This window comes from Eublepharis macularius, chromosome 2 (assembly GCF_028583425.1).
Source record: "Eublepharis macularius isolate TG4126 chromosome 2, MPM_Emac_v1.0, whole genome shotgun sequence".
NCBI lineage: Eukaryota > Metazoa > Chordata > Lepidosauria > Squamata > Eublepharidae > Eublepharis > Eublepharis macularius.
The window spans coordinates 218,978,063-218,990,176 of record NC_072791.1 but is presented as its reverse complement, the minus strand read 5'-3'; the positions used below and the strand labels follow the sequence as shown (position 1 = coordinate 218,990,176).

At 44.8% G+C, this 12,114-nt stretch overlaps 1 protein-coding gene across 1 annotated transcript in view; it reads right to left on the bottom strand.

The window, feature by feature from the left end:
- Positions 1–12,114, bottom strand: part of HECW2 (HECT, C2 and WW domain containing E3 ubiquitin protein ligase 2) — a 264,692-nt gene that overhangs the window by 182,032 nt on the left and 70,546 nt on the right. The window lies entirely within an intron of this gene.

Genomic DNA, 12,114 nt, shown 5'->3' with positions numbered 1-12,114 from the left:
CAACTGATCTCCAGATCATTAAGAGCAGTTCCCCTGGAGAAAATGGCCGTTCTGAAGGGTGGACTCTGCGGCATTATACCCCGCTGAAGTCCCTCTCCTCTTCAAATCCTGCCTTCCCCAGGTCCCACCCCGAAATCTCCAGGAATCTCTCAGCTCATGGTTGGCAAGCCTAGAAGGACCCCATCCGGGGGGGGGGGGGGCACAGCTTGATAAGCACTGAGCATGATTCATGAGGCCCAGAAGTCTGATCATATCTGAAAATCAGTTAAAGGGAAAATAGAGGCACATCGAAAAATCGACATGCTCAGGCCACAGAGAGCTTACACAATCCTAGAATTATAGAGAGGGGTGCTGTTTGTAGTTTCCAAATCATTTAGGTCTACCACCTAGGTCCATCAGCCTACAAGAGAAGGCTGGAGTTCTCTGGGAATTACAACTGATCTTCTAGACAGATTAGTGCCTCACCCAGAGCGGTGAACAAGTTAGTGTTATTATTATCCCCACAATACAGCTGGGGAGCTGGGGCTGAGAGGAATGGCTTACCCAAGGCCACCTGCTGAGCTCACGGTAGTAGTGAGATTTGAACCAGTAGAGTGCTGATTCGCAGTTGAATCACTTAACCACTGTGCTACAGCAGCTCTTTCAGTTCTCTTGAAGAAAACAGTAGCTTCGGAGGGTGGATAGTATAGCATCAACACCCTTACTGAACTCTTTCCCATCTACAAACTCCACCCTCCCCTAATTCTGTCCCCAAGTCTCCAGGAATTTTCTAACCCATCGCTGGCAACTCTGCCACCACCCCCTATCACTTAGCAATTCCATGTGAACTCCCAGCTTTTACAGATTATATTCCATTCCTAACAATGTCAAGTTATAAATAGAAATGTGTTGGTTTAACTGAAGAGAGGTTAGCTGTTCTCGAAGGGCATCTCACTATCTCCCAAGGTCCCACCGGTACAGAACAATTGGCTGCTACCCAGCAATTTTATGTTTTTAATACTACAGTCCTTTTTACCAAGGATGAGGATCAGTATGCGCTCGTGTCTGAATTTTGATAGCTGGGGCCACCTACTGATAAGATGCACCAGCTGTGGAACCTAGAGTTCTTTCCCGATTATATTCCATCATGACAGAAAGAATGGACTACTCCATAAAGAAATCTGATCTGCAAATAGCATCCAACAGCTCTTAAATGACAATCTCATCCATCTTTTGACCTATTTTTCTTTCCATCTTACAGCAGCTTGTCATTCATCGGGAAAAAAGGAAATTTGATTACTGTAGGTATTTAATAATTTTTTTTTCTTATCACAAACTGTAGTTTAGCCAAGATTACAAAATAAAATACACTGCAAGGAGGGGGAAAAGAGGAACATTCGACATTTTGGCACCGCGCATAATATCACAACCTTCTTCATGTACAAAAATAGGTGTGGATCGAGATGGGTAGCTGTGTTCGTCTGTTATTGGTGACATAGAGTACCCTCTATGGGATAATTGCTCCTAGAATTCAGATCCTGCCCTCCTAGGTTACCAGGTTTCACCTTTGGCCTCACTGCAGTATGCATATGTGGACCCCCAAGAACTCTCTCCCACCCATGCCACTAAGTGCCAACATTGCTGCGACCATGCTGCTCTCTGTTATAGCTGGCAGCAGATTCTGTCTTTGTCGATGTACCAAGACTATGGCCAACTGCTGCTAAAGCACTTACATTCATTGCACGTTGCTTCCCTTTGCCTCTCCTCCTTGTATGGGCTCTGGACAGGGCCAAGTGTCCCCTGAATTTAAACCTTGCATTGCATTCCTACTGCTTGGTCCTTTTAAAAGAAGATGCCGAGGGATGAACCTGGCACCTTCTGCATGCAAAGCAGAGGTTCTGCACAGAGCGACGCCCCATCCCCTATGAATTCAACTGGACACGTTGCTCAGAGGAATGAAGCTTTCTCTCGCTCTACTCTCTGTGTTGCTGAATGTAGGAAATCCCACACATTCAGTGAGAACATTTTGTCAAGTCATCTCTAGTAGAAGCAGCAAATTTTGTCCTTGGGCAGCGACTAGCAAGTAACATCAGCGGACACATCCCTGGCATGGAAAACACCGCAAGGCAAATGCAGAGACTGCACGATCTTTTTCATTTCATTGAAGAAAAACGTCATCCAAGATGAGGGTATCCCACTAAAGTGTTCCTTTATTGCAGGAAAATACGCTTGCCACATGTTATCTTTAGGTTTCTGACTTGGTAACACTGGCAAAAATCTGGTAATGAATTTCTGATTCTCTTTGGCAGACCTCTCAAAATCCTCACCCCGTCTGGCACAGTGTATCCCTGTGGTCTTTCTATAAGGGCCACCGCTAATACAATCTAATGCAAGGAAGAGACTCTGTCTTATGATCTATAATGCAGTTTAGCTGGGACAGACTCTTGAGGCTTATTAAAATGCAGCAATTTCAGTGACCACACCAATATGCCCATGTCCTTTTCCATGTATATGAAAAGAACTAGCAACAAAGACAGTTGTAGGAAAAATACAACAGGCTCTAGAAAGGGGGGAGAGCGGGCATTCTCTCCTCCTCCATCACTGATCCTGGCCGGATGAAGGCAGGGGTGGGCATGGCCACCTCCTCTGCACCTGATCCTGGCCAAGTGAAGGGGAGCACTGCCACCCACTCTGCGCCTGATCCCAGCCGGGTGAAGCGGGGGTGGGCATTGCCACCTGCTCCGCTTCTGATCCTGGCAGGGTGAAGGGAGGGCAGACATTTCCTCCTGCTCCACGGATGATAACAGCTGGGTGAAGGCAGGGGCGACCATTGCCACCTGCTCCATGCCTGATCGTAACTGAGTGAAGGCGGGGTTCAGGCACTGCCTGCTCCAATCCTGATCTCAGCTATATAAAGGGGGAGCGGGCACCTACTCCACTCCTGATCCCAGCTTGGTTAAGGCAGAGGACAAGTATTTCCCCCTGCTCCGTGCTTGATCCTAGCTGGGTAATGGGTGGGCAGCCATTGCCACCTGCTCTACACCTGATCCCAGCTGGTTGAAGGGGGGCGGACATTGCCACATGCTGCACTCCTGATCCCAGCTGGGTGAATGTGGGGCAGGCATTGCCACCTGCTCCACTCCTTATCTCGGCCAGGTGAAGGGGGGAGCCGGCATTGCCACCTTCTTTGCTCCTGATTCAAGCTGGGTGAAGAAGCGATGGGCATTTATACCTGCTGCATTCCTGATCTCAGCTGGGTGATAGCAAGGGGTGGGCATTTCCACATGCTCCCCTCCTATTCCCAGCTGGTTGAAGGGCAGGTGGGCATTGCCACCTGCTCCACTCCTGATCCCAGCTGGGTGAAAGCAAGGGGCAGGCCTTGCCACCTGCTTCACTCATGATCCCATCTGGGTGAAGGGGAGGGATGGGCATTTCCACTCAATTTGCTCTTGATCTCAGCTGGGTGAAGACAGAGGTTGGGCATTGCCACCTGCTCCACTCCTGATCCCAGCTGATCACCTGATTTTGGCCTGGGCTTCCCTCCGTGATGTGCTCTCTGGAGGTCTGGCTGCCTCATCTGGGTTTCCCTCCATAGCAATGCCCTCTGGAGGTGCACCAGGGTAGGAAGTGAGTTGTCTTGAACACGCTTAACCTTTTATATAGTAGGATTATCCAGCTTCGTTTAGCAATGTGAATTCATTATTTTTATTAGCCAGTGGATTAAACAAGAGGTGCCATTTGTTTTTTTTTTTCTTGACTTTCCTGTTTGGACTTTACCACACACATGGCTTATTCCTTCTCTTTTTAGCACTCAATCCCCAAGAATTAGAATCGCTTTGGGTACAGTTCTTCTGCACTTCTGCCCTCTGTTGTATTTTTTCAGTTATGGAGTCGGTTTATTTTGTTCTGCACCTATCTTAAATAATCAGGATTTTTCAAGCAAGGGTCTTGTCGTCATTGGTGGCGTCATCAGTGACGTCAGAGCACACGCACCCCTTTTTATTTTTTGTGCATGCTTATAAATGAACAGATTGCTAAATTGATATAAGGACTGGATTTAAAAAACAAACAAACCTGAAAATGAACACAAGAGGAAGCCTTTGTATGGGGAAGCTGTACACATATAAACGAGGGCTGATCCTGCTTTGCTTCTGAAATCAGGACAACATAGGGCTAACCTGGGCTATCCATAGGTAGCTATAAAATATGAAGCAGAAGTATGAGGTTCCTCTGGTAGGGTCATTAGATTATTCTGATGGGGTAAAGAATGACATTCCCTGGAGGCAGCAGCTGGACCTCGATGCTTCCATCAAGCTTAATAATAACAAATATAGCAAACAAACGGATGATCCGTAAGGAGTTATGGAGAGGTCCTCTTCCACCTTCCTCATCGTCATTCTTGTCTTCTTCCTCTTCCATATGAGACTTCTGAGGATGCTTTAGCAGTTTTCGCAAGAGAACCTTGTAAAACTCTGGACATCTTTTTGGATTATTGTGGCAAACCTCAACAAATACTCCCCTTGTGCAGTGGGGCCTGTCTACAGAATAGAACACCCACCAAACATCATGCATCCTATCCAATGTCTCACAACAGTCCAGGCATTATTTTGGTTGTCTTTGACACCTGAGATGACATCATTTCTACATCATAGCAAACCTTTTCTGCAGCCTCTTACTTTTATACTCTTCCCACCTTAACCTAAGCCCTTTTTATAAAAGTCTTCAAAAGGAGCACCACTAACACGGCACCGTAAATCCCAAGACGTGTTTAAACCATGACCCACTCTTCTATATTTTAAAAAAGACACAATTCATGTACTTAGGAGTTTAGTCAGACACCAAGCAAGGTAAAGGAAGTGGATGGGATAAGAATAAATCCAGCTGGGAGTGGAGCCTACTCCAAGCACAATAAATAGCTAACAGTTCAGTTCTAACTTTGGTCTGAAATCAAAAGGACTTACTTCCAAGTAAACATGTGGAAGACTGCAACATAACAAAACTTGGGGCAAGTTTCTGACTTGCTCCTCGATCCTTCCCTATTTATCTAGGAAGAGCCCTACATGCTTTGTTAACTGTACTCAACATGGACCAATTTTACAACTTTAAAGAAACTGTAATTATTGTAATTGCAATAATAATTGTGAAGTAATTGTAATAATATAGCTTGCTGCAAAATATCAGCACTCTCAGCTAGGCCAACCATTATGTTCCTATTACAGTTGCCAACTCCAGGTCGGAAAATTCCTGGAGATTTTGTGGGTAGCAGCTGGGGTTTGGGGAGAGGGAGGACTTCAAGCAGTGTATAATGCCGAGCAGTCCACCCTCCAAAGCTGCCATTTTCTCTGGGGGAACTGATCTCAGTGGTCTGGAGATCACTTGTAATTCTGGAAGATCTCCAGTCTTCACCTGGAAGCTGGCAACTGCAGTTCCTATTTGCCTGGCTCCATGGCCTTCCACCCAGTATCACCAGCACTTCCACCCAGTTATCACCTTGCACAAGAGGGCAAAGCTTGCTCATGAGATGTCTCATCTGCTTTAAAATTCTTTGTCTAGTTACAGGGACTTGTTTTTTAAAATAATGTGAAGGATGCACACAGCTCCACCTATTTATCCCACTAATTTCAATTGTTTCTGTTTAAGTTCCTTCTGGTTATAACTTGAAATTTAAGTACAGAAGAAGAGCCCTGCTGGATCAGACCAATGGTCTATTTAGTCTAGCATCCTTTCTCATTCTCTACACGAGACATGTTACACGGGGACGCTCAAGTGTAAGGAGACACAATGTTAGTCAGGAAGCGTAATTTTAAAAGACAGAGCTAGTGGAGATTGCTCCTCAGAGGGTTAGTTAATTTCATCTTCCACTTCCCCTAAGGGGAAGTGAAATTGACAGAGCCTTCACAGGGAGGTGAAGATGAAATTAATAAACCCTCTGAGGAGCAATCTCCGTCAGTTCTGTCTTTTTAAACTACCCTGGTGTAGAGAGGTGAAATTATAACTACGCTTCCTGGCTAATGTTGCATCTCTCTACACTTGAGTGTCCCTATATAAGATGTAGAGAGACCACAGTGGCCAACCGGTTACCCCAGAGGGCCAATAAAAGAGCATAGAGGCTGAGGCTTCCCCCTGAAATTGCCTCTGGCCATGGCACCCAGAAATTTTTCTGCCTTTGAACATGGAGGTACCCTTTAGTCACCACAGCTAGTGGCTGGCCACTGATAGACCATGAATCTGCCTAATCCCCTTTTAAAGCCACCTATGCCTGTGGCCATCCCTACATCCTCTGACAGCCAATTCCACAACTTATTCTTTCACTGAGTAAAGTAATATTTCCTGTTATCTGACTGGAATCTACTGCCCAATTTAGCAGTAGTATAGGGACCATTTGCTTTAGACAGATTTCCTGGTTTCACACAATTACAACTAGATCCGATGCTTTTTCCTCAGAACTGCATTCTATTGCATTCCATAGTGCTTAATCACAGGTGATGGGCACAGGCTTGAGGATATTTGTTTGTTTGTGTGTTTGTGTGTTTGTGTGTTTGTTTGACTTCTAGCCTGCCCGCCCTGCAAGCGGGATCAGAGCAGGTTACAGCAATTATAAATACATTTTAAAAACATAATAAAAACAACATCATAATTAATACCGAACAGTTTCCAGCCTTGCAACCATGCACGGGGAGGGAACAGTCATTACTGTCCATATTACCCACGTAGGTTCTACCTAAAACAAACCAACACATTTTAAAGCTTGCATAAGAAAACAGAGCCATCACCCTGAAATGCTAAGCGCAGCAAACTGTTCAGCACATCAAGTCAGTTCAAATTCTAACCTTAGTACTTGGATGGGAGGCCACTAAGGAAGTCTAGGGTTGCTACAGAGAGGCCAGCAATGGCAAACCACTTCTGAATGTTTTTTTACCTTGAAAACCCTGTGGGGTCACCATAAGTTGGCTGTGACATGGCACCTTGAAGCGTCACAAATTTATTGTGATATAAGCGTTCACTGATGAAGAAGCAACTGCATCTGAGGAATAGGCTTACCACCTACGGCAGGCAATCTTGTGTCTATTTTCTCCATTGTCTGGAGAAAAAGAAGAAAAAAGGGCTCCAGCCTCTGTGGCAGTATATCACTTCCAGTTGCAACATAGAAGTGACAAAGGGTAGTGCTAGGAATCGCCAGGAACTCTAGCCATAGAGTTTTACCATAGAGTTGAGGTGATTCCTAGAACTACCAACTGGCACTTCCTGGTTGTACCTGGAAGTAACATAGTGACACTGGGCCAAACTACAAGTGACGAATGACACAGGTTGGACACTTGTCAGCTTCCCTCAAGTTTTGATGGGAAATGTAGGCAGCTTGGCGGAATGTTGGACAAGTGACAGTTGAAAAGTCCATTGGGCAGCAGTCGGAGAGCCAAGCTGCAAGACCAGGATGCCTACATTTCCCATCAAAACTTGAGGGAAGCTGACAAGTGTCCAACCTGTGTCAGGCATCACTTGTAGCTTGGCCCATAGTGACATTGTCACCTGTAAGGATCTGCCAAGCAACTCTCAAAAGGACTCTACTGTAGCAACAAAAGGACTTTACTGAAAAGCTGCCAATATCAGGATCATACTCCATCTTTGCCAGGAATAACAGATACATGTAAACATCAAGCAGCTATAGATTCCAAAAGCGCAGGTGACTTCTAACCCCCCACCCAGTCTAATGTCATCTAGCATCAGTGAGGAAGCATCTAAGCGGGAAAACAGCAGGCAGGATGGGGGGGGGGGTTCAAGGTCATGCCAGTCTCTCTTCCCAGACTAAGGAGAACAGTTTCTGGTGTAGCGCAAAGGAGTGTACAGACAACAGCGAGAACACACACTTCCCCTGCATAGTTTCCCATTGCGGGTCCGAGAGACAAGGCTAGCAACATCTACAGTTCAAGCGAAGTATGCCTTCAGCATTTAACCATAATATATAGCGTAAGAAGTATCAGACCAAAATCCCCACAGCAGTTCTGAGTATGAGCATGACAGGTGATGACAAGCTCCTGACATCACCGATGTCACACATACCCATGCGTCCCCACTCTCCAACCCATCCTATATTTTTTGAAAAATGGAAACATGAAATAAAGTGCTCTTTGGCTGAGAAACGTTTTGTTGATAATTCATCTCTTAACCATTAATAGGTTGGATCCTGCAGTCTAAGATCAGCCCATTCACGACCTTCTGCTACAGTTCAAAAAATTCCCCGGGAAACAGTAGACCTTTTCCAGGAAAAGTACGGAGAAGGATTTTCAGTGAAAACCTTCCTTCCCCCTCCATTTAGGGGGAATATTCTTCATGATCTAATTCAATAGCTTGAAAAAGGGCCTTTTAGTATTCAAGTACAAATTGAACTTTCTGCACTAACACTCTGCAAAGATGATTAAATTGTGGTTTTTAATTAACAAGATGGTTCAAAGATAATCAGTTCCTATACGCAATCAAATCAGATGATCAATTAAGTGGAAATAAGATCAGATCAGCCATATTCATAAAATACAACTGTTACTTAGCTGGGCCTTAAATAACAAGTGGTGAAAAATCACCTCATAATCGGAGATGAAAAATCAATCTCAGACAACTGCGCTAATGTAAGAACGGCAACACACCTGTCACTTTCTCTGTTTCCTCTTACTACTTAGAAGGTTAAAACTTCCATACAGAGAAAAGATACCTGCTTTTTTGCCATTTCTATCACATCAAAGAACATTTATCTTTAAGAGCTTGAAGAGTCAGATGTATATTACACTCGGTGTCAAACCCCATGAACGAAGCTAGGTGCCTGAAGGAAGACTTTAAAGAGAGAGAAAGGAAGGAAGGGAAGAGATAATTTTTTAAAAATACCCTTCCAAAATGTTACCAGTGCCTGTAAGAAATTCACCTATGGTAGATACCCTTGTACGTGAACTGAAAGTCCATCATTTTGTCAAATTCCCATATGGGCCGTTTCCGGACGGCTTACCTCAACACGGAATGCTACGCAACATGCTGAAAAAAACGTGGAAGATCACGTTTTCTCTCGCGATGTTGCGCAACATCACGCAAAACTCACGAGAGAAAACGCGATCTTCCGCATTTTTTCGCTTTTTTTGGCATGTTGCGCAGCACTCTGGGTTGACGTGAAGTGTGTGGAAATGGCCATGATGCGGTAGACAATTGTCCTTATATTGTGGGAAAGAAGTATGTGTGGGGGGGGGGTGCATGCACCAAAATAAGTTAACCAGGGCTTTTTTTCAAGTTGGAACGCGGTGGAACGGAGTTCCGGCACCTCTTGAAAATGGTCACATGGCCGGTGGCCCCGCCCTCTGATCTCCAGACAGAGGGGAGTTGAGATTGCCCTCCGTGCCGCTCGGCACAGAGGGCAATCTAAACTCCCCTCTGTCTGGAGATCAGGAGGCGAGGCCACCATCCATGTGACCATTTTCGCCAAGGGTGATTTAAACTTTAAAGAACTCCCCCCTTGTTCCAGCTGACCCAAAGTGACATCATTGTGCAGTCCTGGGAGCACGTGCACACTTTCTGTGCACGCATCTGGTACCGGGGGCACCACCTCCTGCCAGGACTAGCCCCCTATGCTGGCAACCCACTGACTTCCACCTCCTCTTTTCCCAGAAAAAAAGCCCTGAACTTAACTAATCACTTTAAAAAGGAGAGACACAGATGTTTTTATCTCTTTTAAATTTTGTAAGTGATAAAATAAACACTGTCCTTTGTCTAATAGCATCTCTGTCAAGGAATCTGGGGGGTGAAATACTACATCATCTCTACTGCATTAGGATGGCACAGAGTGAGAGATCTTTCATATGCATAAGGCAGGCTGCACATAATCTATGCTGCTTACTGAAAGAAAAATCAAGGAATGACCAACAAATATTTGACTGCAAGTCAAATTGGTTCTTAAAAAACAAAACAGAACTAGTACACAATGCCATGAGGGAGCAACCATCCCCTCTCCCTTCAAATATGTCTAATAATACCTTCACAACCAACTACTTGCTTGAAATAGCTTCCTATTTTCTCAGTCCATGAAATACAGATGTGTAGCAAATGCCTTCAGGAACAATTTTTGAGATGGAAACAACCTCAAGTCCCCAAAACGCACATTTCCCGGAAATTTTCACTCTGGAGGACTTTAACATGCATATATTTCAAATGTTCAAAATATAACACCATTACAAAGTCTCTGGAAGATAGGCCATTAATTATCTTCCTATTAAAGTTGAAGGGGCACTGAATATGATAGGACTAGCTTGTCTGAGGTTAGATTAGAATAGGGAACTTTGGAGGCCCTGCTTCGGGTGCCCCTACTTTCTGAAATTAGGTGGGTGACAACCCAGGACAGGGCCTTCTCAGTCATGGCACCAAAACTATGGAACTCTCTCCCTAAAGAGAACTGCCTGCCTCCTTCTGTTGTCATCCTTCCCCAACGCTAAACAAAAAAGAGGCAAGCTCGGTACAGAATCCAACTACAACCGAAGGGAAAACCCCACCAAGGAACCTATCTGGAGAAATGCCAATACATTACAAAAGCATATATGACTGTATTGTTAAATATAAAGTGTTCAAGTGCTCCAAAATCTTCAACGTTTCTTCATCAACATCTAAATCTGAACCATGCTACTGTGTAGTGTATACAGTTTGACAATAAATACAATATGCTAAATGTCCAATCAATGCACAATGAATATAATACAGTAATAAATACAGAATAAATACAAAATCCGCTAGTAAACCAGGAAGTGTACTGAAACTTTCTCTTTTTGTCTTGCAGATACAGAAAGTATATTCAGATATACAGTCCCAGCACACATTCAAGGTAAGTCCTAATCTCAGTCCAATCTCCTGTAAACAGAATTCTCTTTTTTCTTTTTTCTCTTTCAGGGTGCTAGGAATCCTGTTCCGTCTTGTGAGGTCTTGTGCAAACTGGCCAAGGTGCCAAACTGCCAAAGGAGGGGTGTGAAATGTCTCCCCCCACACACAAGCTTGCTAGTCTTAGCCCATTTCTAGCTCCTTCAATTACCGTCACCAGGAGACTGGTTCAGTTTGGAGCAGAAAGGTAAGAATGAAACTTTAAAGATCAGTGCATTCCGTTTACCCCTGAGGAAGGAGCTCAAAACAGACCAAGAGGAAACAAGACACTGGCCGATTCTGCACGGCTTACCTGTCGTGCAAAACTCGCGTGAGAAAACACGATCTTCCGCGTTTTTTCCAGCATGTTCCGCAATGTTCCGCCTTCAGGCAAGCCATGCGGAATCGGCCACTCTATCGGCAGCATTTGATCTAGTGCCACCTTAGAGCCCAACGAGATTTTCAGGGTTGAAGTTTTTGAAAGTCCGTCTTCAGATACCATACCATTTTGACTCTTGAAAACTTATACGCCGAAATTCTCATTGGTCTCTAAGGTGCCCCCAGACTCAAACCCTGCTGTTATACTGTAGACCAACATGGCCGTCTACCTGAAAATACACTCTATTGGCACATGAAACAGGAAACACAGTTGTATAACCACAGGCTCCAATATCTGTCATAGTCTATGCCAGCGGTTCCAAACCTTTTTGGCACCAGGGACCAATTTCATGGAAGACAATTTTTCCATGGACCGGGGGGGGTGGGGGGGAGATGGTTTCGGGATGATACAATTGTGCACTTTATTTCTATTATTACATTATAAGATATAATAAAATAATTATACAACTCACCACAATGCAGAATCAGTGAGAGCCCTGAGCTAGACGGTCCCTACCCCGCCTGCCCCCTGCAGCTGGCTCTGCACTCGCCCACCACCTACCTCCTGTGCAACCCAGCTGCTAACAGGCCGTGGACCGGTACCGGTCCACGGCCCAGGGGTGGGGGACCCCTGGTCTATGCAATCCCCCACTCCTTATTAAAATGACATGTTATTTGTTGGTTGTAGTGGTTTTTAAGATGTGATTTTATTATGTATGTTTTAATTTGGTCAGAAAGGGAGGGTATATATTTTGAGAAAGACAGACAGACAGACGCCCAAAGTAGCCACAGCATTTTCCTGCATGCAAAATGCCCACAAAAGAAAGGCACAATTCAAGGAAGGGAATCCTAATGGTGCACAACAAGCCAGCAACAACT